The 11,225-nt window shown below is 54.4% G+C and overlaps 1 protein-coding gene across 4 annotated transcripts in view; it reads right to left on the reverse strand.

The window, feature by feature from the left end:
• Nucleotides 1-11,225, reverse strand: part of TNS3 (tensin 3) — a 221,141-nt gene that overhangs the window by 162,932 nt on the left and 46,984 nt on the right. For 2 of the 4 annotated variants that reach the window (XM_049641213.1, XM_049641211.1), the window contains exon 2: nt 289-326. The gene's annotated coding sequence lies outside the window, so the exon portion shown is untranslated. Of the gene's footprint in view, nt 1-288; nt 327-689; nt 796-6,964; nt 9,456-11,225 lie in introns of those variants that run through there. The other 2 variants (XM_049641210.1, XM_049641212.1) reach the window with 2 other exon arrangements.

Genomic DNA, 11,225 nt, shown 5'->3' on the forward strand with positions numbered 1-11,225 from the left:
AGAAAGAAGGGGGAGGCCTGTGCCGAGGCCAGGGCCAATTACTTGATTCTCATCTGAAACCAAATTCTTGAGTTTTACTTTCTATAATTAGGAACACAGAGCCCGAGGCTCTAAGGCTTCCTCGGAGACGAAAAGTATACGTGCTATCGAAGCATCTAGCAGCCCTTTCCCGAGGGTTTCACGCCTGTGGCCACAGGCCAAGGCGTCCGCCTTCTGCACCCGCCTGCCGTGGGGCAAAGGCCAAGGCGGGGCCACGGTCCCCGGGGAAGGAGCTCAACGGGTGCTTACCTTGGCTTCACATTTCTTGTGGCAGGGATACTTGCAGGCTGCAAGACAAAGAGAAAGAAGGTGTGTAAGTGGAGCAGGTTCTGCAGCACCAGGTCTGGCACCCACGAACCCTCTGGACCCTTGGGGATCGGAGCTGCGGGGGGGGGGGGTCCGCCCCCACCCAGTGGCTCCAAGCTTCGGCCCAGAGCCCAGTGCCCATGGTGTGCAGGCACCCAGCTGTGGGCGGCGCTCCCGGGATCCCGGGAGGAGACCCGTGGTGGATCTGAGTTGTACGAAGCCTCCTCGGTGCCCGGGGGGATGCCAGCTTCTCCCTGTGGATGGGTGGACGGGAAACTAGAAAATCCACAACCTCCCCCCCACCCCCCACCCCCACCCCCCACCCCCTCCCGCCAGAGCCAGACCTGGCGCCTGTCACTTAGTGAGAAAGCTGCCAGCGGAGCGCCACACTCCCCGCGCTTCCGGACGGCCTGGGAACGCACTGTCAGAATCAATCCACGTCTGAATTCCTGCAAGGGAATCCTTCAGCTGGGGCCATTGTGTGAGCAGCGGAGAGACTGTGTCAGTCCGGGGGGCCCCCGACGGTGCAGACTTAGAGCCGGAACCAATGGGGATTTCGCAGGCCCGCCCTCCGGAGGCTGTGGCCAGGCTGATGGCAGGAGAGCACCAGCGGCCCCCACGAGCCTCGGGCACGCGGCCAGTGCCGATGCCAGGCAGAAACCGCGGGACAGGGAACCCCATCGTGGGGTCCAGGGGGCAGCTGTGAGATGGGGGGCAAGGACCTAATCGACCGCACTGCCTGGAGCCGGGCCAGTGACCTCTCTGGGCCTCCATTTCCTCTCCCAGGGTGACGGCAATGCCCAGGGGACCCATTCAAGAGACCACTTTCAGACTACAAACACAATGTCAAGGTACGCAAGTGTGCGGGGTCCTGAGCGAATAAGGCCTCGGGGGTCAGGAGGCAGGCCCCAAACCCGGCTAGCATGTGGAAGCCCAGACTGTTCCCCCAACACACACACACACACACACACACACACACACACACACACACACACCGTCCCTCTCTGCTCCAGGAGCTGGACTCAGAAACGCTAAACTGATGCAGGTCCCTGCAGGACTGACTGAGGATACCTCAAAGTAAGGCGGCCGCTGGCGGATGGTTACTGGATCTCCAGGACCAATGGCCAGTGTAGTTATCTTTGCGGGATCTCTTTTCTGAATGGTTTCTCTCTGCCTCTGAGGTTTGTGAGATTATCCGCAAAGACAAATATTTACTCTCTGTGTCCTAATGGGTGCACACAGCCAACAGGCCATGAGGGATTTCCTCATCAGAATGGGCTCGCCTCCAGAAGGGGCTTCAAGATGAGAAACGCGGAGGGAAACACGGCCAGGGGCTGGAGGGCAGCGGGGGTCCCGAGGCAGAAGACGTCCGGCAGAGGCCCGCGGCCCTTGCGTAAGTGAGAAGTAGCAGAAATGCACGGAGGAACCGCCCTGGCGGGGCGGGTGGCTTGCAGCCTGGGACTGGGACGGGAATCTCGTGGTGGTCAGACTTCCAGGATGGCCCGAGGGACCCGTGTGCCCCTGCAAAGAGCCTCATGTGGGGGAACTGAGGCCTCGCCAGCCACCGAGGGAGCCAGCTCGGAAGGCCTGGTTAGAGCCACAGGCCTCCCAAACCCCTGTCCCACAGACGCGGGGAGAAATGAGACACACTGTCGCCACGGGTCGGCACGAACTTCTGGAGGAATCCACCACGCCGTGGCAGATAATTACGACCACGGGCCAACTCAACCCGGAAAGGGCTCTGGTCAGTGGCAGGGTGACGGTAGTGTGACACATTCATGGTGAACAGCCAGCCGACTCAGCCAGAAGAGAGCCAAAGGCAAAGCCGCGACATTCACAAAGGTCGACTTTACAGCAACGTGGTACAAACCACGCAAGCGCTGAGGTGGAGACCCAAGAGGTGGGCCGTTGTTTCTAGAACAGACGCTGGCGACCCCCATAGTTTTATGGACGGCCCCTCGGGTTGTCCTCAGAGTAGCGATTTGGTGGTCAACCTGAGGCCCCACGTCCCCCCCATCCCAGCACTTCACGGACACCTCCACCTGCCACCTTGGCCCCGTGCCGCTGTCTCTGCCTAGAGCTCCCCACACACCCTTCCGTGTCCCACTGACTCGTTTCTTTCTCCAAGACTGAAAGCGGCAGCCGCCTTCTCCACCTGGAAGCCCTCCATCACTCCTCCTAGGCCGGGCTAAGTGCGTCAGTGTGTTCCAGAAGCCCAAGCCTGCCTTCCTCTCCCACTCCCCACTGCTCAGCACTTCACAGTGATCTCTGCCCCCGTCTGCCTCCTCCGGACCGAGCTCACCCAGGACGGTGTCCTAGGTTGTACACCACCAACCTCCCACAAGAGCATCATGAACACAAGCAAGGGCGGCTCGTGCCGACCGAACGACCACCGCGCACAAGGTCGCCGCAGTAACACCTTCCACGGCACAGGCTTGCTGGACTTTCACACGTTTCCTCTGACCGCCAGCCTCGCCCTAACCTCATACCCTTCTCAGAAGCCAACACGGCCACTCACGCCCTGCTGCTGTTTGCTTCCGGCTTTCCTGCTGTATAATCGACAAAACTGTATATATTTAAAGGGTACATACAGCTTGAATACTTGACACAGGTCTACATTGTGAGGCATTTGCCACAATCACGTTAATTATCACGTCCATCGCATGATGTGTGTGTGAACGCTTAAGATCTAGTCTCACAGCGGGGAGCCTGGGAGGCTCAGTCGATTAACTGTCCGACTTCGGCTCAGGTCATGATCTGACAGCTCACGGGTTCGAGCCCTGTGTCGGGCTCTGTGCCGACAGCTCGGAGCCTGGAGCCTGCTTCGGAAGCTGTGTCTCCCTCTCTCTCCCTCAAAACTAAATAAATGTGAAAAAAGAAGAGAGAGAGACAGAGAGCGAGTGGAGATCAATGCCACGGGTCGAGTGGGGGCTGCACTCAGCACAGCCCTGCTGGAAGAAGGTCGAGGGTCCGCGTGGGGCCTGTGCCTCCCTCGGGCTCTGAGGCCTGGAGGACAGACAGGCATCCAGTCCGCCGCCGCGTCCCTTCACCCCCAGGGTCTGTGCGCCGCACGCTGGGCTCCCCGTGCAGATACGGGGTCTGCAAAGCGCAGGTGCGAATCCCGGCCCCGCTGCCCAGGGCATCAAGCTGTCCCGGAAGGGCTACCCCCTCCAGAGCCTCGGGCCCCAGGCCGGGCAGCACCCTGCACATGGCACCCCGCACATCCCTCCCGAGCGAGAGACGGCCCTCGACGCTCAGCCTCAGGTTCACCAGCCTCCCCCTGTCGCCGGGAACTGGCCGGGCGGACAGGCCGGAAGGGACCGGGGGCCCCAGCACGAGGACGCCTGACCCGACACACGCACTGCTCGGCCACGCTGCTCTCTCAGTTGACTCGATGGTCCCATCTGCCACCGCGTGCCAGGGTCGTAACACAGCATCAGGCACAAAGCAGGCACTGACGGCGAATACCAGCGATCGGCCACCTACCCCAAGCTTCCCCCATGATCGCTTAGCATACTGTGGACTGGGATGGCTTCATAGACGGGACTCCCCGCTCTGTGAGCCCCTCACACACAGGACTCCCAACTCAGACTGTGTTCCTCTCACACACAGGACTCCCCCCACAATCTGTGTTGCCCCCCCCCACAGGACTCCCCCCTCAGACTGTGTTCCCCACACACACACACACACACAGGACTCCCCTCTCAGACTATGAGCCCCACACACACAGGGCACCCCTCACAAACAAGACTTCCCCTCAAACTGTGAGCCCCACACACACGGAACTCCCCCTCAGACCGTGTTCCCCCCACAATTAAGGACTCCCCCCTCAGACTGTGTTCCCCCCACAGACAAGACTCCCCCCTCAGACCGTGAGCCTCTGCACACAGAGCACAGTTTTCTCATCCTGTCATTCTAGCAGGTGCTTAACATGTGTGTTGTTTAGTGAAGGGGCAAAGCCATCATCAAATCCTCCCGACAAAACCGCCTCCCTCCGCTTCCCTCCGGCTTCATCTCCTCAGGCTCCTCCCTAGAGTGCTCCGCTCCACAGCCTTCCTTTCATTCTGTCACTTTTCCACCCGGTCTGTCCTCCCCTATCCAGTTTGAGATCCACGCAAAGCCTTTCCGGCGGGATCAGTGCCGCGTGGCCGGGCCCCGTGTCCTCCCGGATCCGTCTTCCCCTCTGGGTGAAATCCCCAAGCTCACATCTGTCAGACCCACTCAGAACCACAACACCGAGGGCACCCACACCTGTACCCTCCACTGGCTTACCTCACATGTGACCAGACTGGGTGTGTGAGAGCATTACCCGTGGAAACTGAACCCCTCAAGCCACCGGAGGGGACCTGGCGGAGCCGCGGTAACAGGTTACCACACACCCTAACTGTGGCCGGCGCACGTGCTCAGAGCAGGTTGAGGCGAACCACAACCAGACACGTAGCCCCACCAACACCCTCATTTCCATCTCTGCGTGTCCCTGGAAAGTTCAAGAAATAGGGATAAAATAGCCCCAATGTGCAAGCGTAACCGCTTCTTAAAAATGAAGCTTTTTCGGGGCACACGATGGCCCAGTCGGTTGAGTGTCCGACCCCTGATTTCGGCTCAGGTCATGATCTCATGGTTCATGAGTTCGAACCCCGCATCGGGCCCTGCACTGACAGCATAGAGTCTGCTTGAGATTCTCTCTCTCCCCCTCTCCCTCTACCCTTCCCTGGCTCGCTCACTCACTCGCTCTCTCTCTTTCTCAAAATCAGTAAACTTTTTTAAGAACTAAACTTTTTCTTCTAACCTAGCCACATAGAAAATATGTGGTAAATCAAGAGGTTAAACTGTGAAAACAAGGCATTTGAAAGTCAAAAAGGAGCCAGAAAAGGAACAGCAAAAACATGAGCCTGAGTCACAGAATATACCCCAACCCTTCTCCACCATCACCATCAGCATCATCTCCATTGTCCCATCGTCACCATCACGATCACCATGGTCACCAACACCATCACCAACATCACCACCATCACCATCACTAACACTTTTGGACACTTTCCTGAGCCGGTCGGTCAACGAGCTCTGTGTTCCACGTGTACTTATATGCTACCCAGGGTCACTCAAAAGGAAAATTCAAGCACAGACAGGCAGAGCGGGAAATCTCCACCGTCCATGCTCCCCTACGGCACACCCACTGCTTCTCCAGAAATGAGCCAAAGAAAGGGCCGCCCACCACAACCTCACGAAGCTCGCATGTGTGGCTGCTCAGATGACACGTGACGGGCAGGCCTTACTGTCCATGGGCGCCACGCACACAGGGGCTCGACACGCAAACTCATGTGACGGGTATCGATCACAGGACAGAAAACGACTCACGGTCTCTTTTCTGTCTCTAGTTTACTGAGAAAAGGAAGAGAACATAGAGACAAACTATGTTTTGTCAGGTGCACCAAACAGAACCACAGAAGGGCCATGATTTCCCCTGAGCAGCCAGTCACTCACCCTGCCGGGCCCTGTCTACACCGGCAATGACCCTGCCGAGCTCCCGACTCCAGCTCTGGGAGCAGCATGCCCACATCCTGCCCCCATATGTCCACAGGTGTGTCCATGCGGCAGGGGAAAGGCCCGGTCCTCAGAATGCCGAAAATACCCCAACTCTCCTGATTTACCCCCGTGAGATCAGTCTTCCCACGGGCCTTTATCCCCTGACAATGTCACGGCCACATCGGGAGCCATCAGAGTGATCCCTGAACAAAAGAGTATCAAAGCCTGCCATGCAAGACCTCTCTTGGCCTGGGGTGCAGCTCACAGGGAACCAGTTGAAGGGGGTCCCCCAGACCCTGTCACACAGGCCACCTCCAGGGAGAAAGGAGAGGGCCACACACTAGTAAAGAAGAGGCCTCAAGGTCTCTTGAGATTCTAGGGAGTCGGGCAGGGGGGCACTGCTGGCAGCCACGAGACTGATGTCTCTGAGAGCACCATCGGCAAGTACTGTGAGGAAGGGTCACCTCCTCACCCCGCGGAAGGAAGTCTGACCATCCTCCCCCGCCTTGTGACACAGACCCACGACCCCCAGCCCAGACTCCAGGGCTCAAGGGAGCCATTACACACCGTTGTCACAGACTGATTAACGCACAAGCGGGAGAAACATGTCGCAAACATGTCGACCGCCCGGTGCTTAAGCATCAGATGGCGAAGCTGGTGGCTTTGTCTCCCAACAGCAGTGGCGCCTGACAGCGGGCTGAAGCGCCCCACACAGCAAGCCCTGCCCCCAAGGTGCAGAACGTTCATTTGCAAACTCTTAGGGGGTCAGAGCACACGACTCAATGACCAGCATCATGGACACCACGGGCCAGACAGAGGGCAGTCACGCCCGCACGGTCACTGCTGTCCCCAACCCGACACCAGTAACTCTCTGCTCCTTCTGGACGAGCTTCCTCCCGGCACAAATCTGTGTAAATACGGTGGGTCCCTGCCCAGCACGGCTGGGGGATAAACACAGGCCAGGAAGGGGAATTCTGCGATTTAACTTCTGGAAACTCCCAAAAGAAGGTTTTCATTTTGGTCTTCTGTTTGTTTGTTTGTTTGTTTGCTATGTTTCGGTTTCACAGCAAGAGAATGAGAAACACAGACTCACCTCGGCATGAAATCCCTTGGCTGTCAATAACCTGCTTGCAAACCCCGCACACCTTGGGTTTTTTGAAGGCTGTGCTCTTAAAGCTGTGCAGGCTCGGTAACTCTTCTGGCTGAAAACGCAGAAGGAGAAGCCGTCAGCTCTACAATTCCTAGGGCGTTTGCTCGCTCTTTTCCCTTCCAGGAAACAAGGCGTCCAGGCGGAGTTTGGGAAGAGCTAAAAGAGGAACTTGACCCGTTACACAGAGAAGAAGGAGAAGCCGGCGCTGGGATTCCCCGGGGGAGCCTCGGATACCCCGTCAGCATTCTCGACGCCAGAGCCCCCACGGAAGCGCACCCCCACCCTGCCCACAAATCCCCCTGCAAATGGGTGATGGGAGTCGGGAGCCGGCACTCATCAGTGCTGTTCATGTGATCGCGTGTTAGCTCCCACGCTGTGGGCGCACAACCACCTAGTTCCCGGACAAAGTACCCCAGAGGCATTCCCGGACCTCATCGCTTGCTTGCTCCTCTGGAAGAAGTGCTCGGCCAACAGCACCACTGTGTTCAGGGGAAGCCAAGTGACTGATAATCCCGGCCCCTTGGCTTCTCCGAGGGAATGTGCACGTCTGTGGAAGGAGAAGTGGTCACGGACGACCAGTGTGTCAGATTCATGGTTCCTCCCTAAACCTGGCACAGCACGGAATCCACTACGCACACTGGTCCTGAGAGTAAACGAACCACTTACCTACCCAACCCGCGTTGGGAGGGTCAAGGCTCACCGCCGCATCTGATAATCTTACAAAACCTCAACCTGCCTTAGAAACCAAACACCAGTCCTCCTATCCAATTGGTGATACGTGGTGCTGCGTCCCCCACCCCCACCCAGTAACTGACACCCACGTGGATTCACGAGGCCCCACACCGACCACCAGGTTAAGCCTCAACTCCCTGGGAGATGAAATGTTACCAAGAATGTAACTCCAATGATACAAATACAGTTTCTTATAAATGTTTTTAGATCTACACCAGTTCTGTGACCCAGCAATGTCACTCCTGCAGACGCTAAGGCAGAAATAAGTGCATATGCCCACAAGTCTTGTGCAAGAATGGTCAGCGCTGCCTTACTTAATAGTGCCCCAGGGACACCTGGGCGGTGCAGTCGGGTAACCATCAGACTTCGGCTCAGGTCATGACCTCACGGTTCGTGGGTTTGAGCCCTGCGTTGGACTCTGTACTGACAGCTCAGAGCCTGGAACCTGCTTCCGATTCTGTGTCTTCCTCTCTCTCTCTGCCCCTCCCCTGCTCATGTTCTCTCTCTCTCTCTCTCTCTCTCTCTCTCTCTCTCTCTCTCAAAAATAAATAAACACTAAAATAAAAGTCAGGGGCGCCTGGGTGGCTCGGTTGAGCATCCCACTTCGGCTCAGGGCATGATCTCACGGTCTGTGAATTTGAGCCCCACATCGGGCTCTGTGCTGACAGCTTAGAGCCTGGAGCCTGCTTCGGATTCTGTGTCTCCCTTTCTCTCTGCCCCTCCCCTGTTCACACTCTGTCTGTCTGTCTGTCTGTCTCTCTCTCTGTCTCTCAAAAATAAACATTAAAAATAAAAAAATAAAAAGAGTGCCCCAAAGAGGAAATAACCCAAATGTCCATCAGAAGGAGACTGGACAGAGAAAGCCTGATATATTCCTACCATGGAACACTGTCTCAGGTACACGCAACAGCTTGCTGCTAATACACATGACGTCACGCATCCCGGGTGGGCATCAAAAGCATGACTGTGCTAAACAAAAACACTCCGACACAAAAGCACACAGCGATGCCTATTTATAGGAGGTTCACGAACAGGCGAACCAATCTATCTAGTTCCTCAGAGGCAGGGAAAAAAGTGGCCCGAGTTCTGTGACTGCCCCAGATTCCTGCACCGAGCAAGGTCCCAGGATGCAGGGAAGAAGGGGGCCAAGGTACCTACTACCGGGATGGAAGAGACGGTGCTAAGCGTCCACAGAACAAAGCAGAAAGGGTTCACTCGCCCGAACACCACAAGACAGAGCTGCATGGAAGACCTAAGATGTGCAGAGGGCCCTCTGAACCGTCCAGCCGGGTACTGACGAGCACGCGCATGCGGATTGTGCGAGCGTCATGGTACGAACTGCCCGAAACAAGGCACAGAAAGAAGAGACCCCCTAAGTAAAGAGATAGATGAACAGAGCATCAGTGAGCGGGGGGAAAGTTCGAGCAGCCTAACACAGGTGTCACCAGGGCCTCTGTAAAGGAAGGAGGGGAATAGTTGAGAAAATAATGGCTAAAACTTCTCCAAAATCTGAGCAAAACTCTAAACCCATAGACTGAAGAACAAATCCCAAGTACAAGAAGTGTGTCAGTGGGGTTTCCGACTTTGGCTTGGGTCATGATCTCACTATTCGTGAGTTCGAGCCCCGCGTCGGGCTCTGTACTGACAGCTCAGAGCCTGGAGCCTGGTTCAAAGTCTATGTCTCCCCCTCTCTCTGCCCCTCCCTTGCTCTCTCTCTCTCTCTCTCTCTCAAAAATAAACATCAAACACTAAAAAAGGAAGTGTGCCAGAAATGACACACAATAATCACACTGCTTGAACCCAGTGATACACAGAAAATTGTGCCCCCAGAGGGTAGGAAAAGGCATGTTAGGATAGGGGACAACCATTAGCAAAACAGCAGATTTCTCTCAGAAAATAAAGCAAGTAAGAAAACAGAAGAGAGATACAAAGTGGCGAGAGAAAATCTGCCAACCTAGAATTCTGGACCCGGCAGAAAGAGCTTTCAAAAACTCAAGTGAATTTAAAAATTCTTATGATACACAAAAGCTGAAATAATTCATCACCAGCTGACATGACACCACAAGACAAGCTACACGTCGTCTGAGCGCAAGGAAAATGACTGCGAGCGGAAAGATGGCTTTACGCAGAAGGTACAGCGCCAGAAATGGTTAAGTACGTGCGCAGATCGGTACGTAAGATTTTCTCGTACTGGAAACTCACTACAAGATAATTGGCCAGGCAAAAACTAATAATGATGAAACGTGGGGCTCAACACATGTAAAAGTAAATACAATAAAACGGCACAAAGCTCAGGAAAAGAGGAATGGAAGCATTTTACTGGAAGGCTCTCCTACTACCTGTGAAGTTGTATACTATCACGCAAAGGCGACTGTGATAAACTGTAAGCCCCAAAGCAACCACTAAAATGATGAGGGATAGATAGATAATAATCCCACAAAGCAGATAAAAGGAAATTATTGTTTACAAATTCAATTAATCAGGGGTCACCTGGGTGGCTCAGGCGGTGGAGCGTGTGACTCTTGATCTCGGGGTCATGAATTAGAGCCCCATGCTGGGTAGAGAGATTACTTAAAAAATAAAATATTTAAAAAAATAAAAAAATATGGGGCACCTGGGTGGCTCGGTCTGTTAAGCGTCCAACTTCAGCTCAGGGCATGATCTCTCACAGTTCGTGGGTTCGAGCCCCACGTGGGGCTCTGTGCTGACAGCTCGGAGCCTGCTTCGGATCCTGTGTCTCCCTCTCTCTCTCTGCACCTCCCCCACTCATGCTCTGTCTCTCAAAAATGAATAAACATTAAAAAAATTGTTAATAAAAATGTAAACAATAACGAATTAAATAAAAGTTCAATTAATCTAAACATGGCAAAAAAGAGAGAGTAGATCAATGACTCGGTGAGAGAAATAGAAAAGGTGGTAGATTGAAACCTCACCGTATCAGGAATCATATTACACAAACAGTTTAAATACCTCAATTAAAAGGCAATGGTCGTCAGATTATACTCTTTTAAAAAGACAAAGAATAGAAAAAATATACAATGATAATGTTAATCAGAGGAAAGCTGGAGTGGCTATACTGCTATCAGACATCGTAGATTCCAGATCAAAGAACATTACCCACGATTTCCTAATGATAAAAGTGTACACGTCTCAAGAGAGCATACGATCCTAAACATGTACGCACCTATTAACAAAACGTTCAAAATACATGAAGCAAGAAATGACAGGATCGCAGAGACAAAGAGACAGATGTGTAAATACAATCAGAAACTTAATTATCCCTGTGTTAGACTGAATTGTGTCCCCACGAAACTCATACATCGAAGCCCTGACCCCAAATGGGATGTATTTGGAGATGGGGCCTCTAAAGAGGTGATTAAGGCCAAATGAGGTCATAAGGGTGGGATCCTAATACAGTAATTCTTGTAGGTGCCCTTACAAGAAGGGGAAGAGACACGGGGGGGGGGGGGGG

Source organism: Panthera uncia, chromosome A2 (assembly GCF_023721935.1).
Source record: "Panthera uncia isolate 11264 chromosome A2, Puncia_PCG_1.0, whole genome shotgun sequence".
NCBI classification, from domain to species: domain Eukaryota; kingdom Metazoa; phylum Chordata; class Mammalia; order Carnivora; family Felidae; genus Panthera; species Panthera uncia.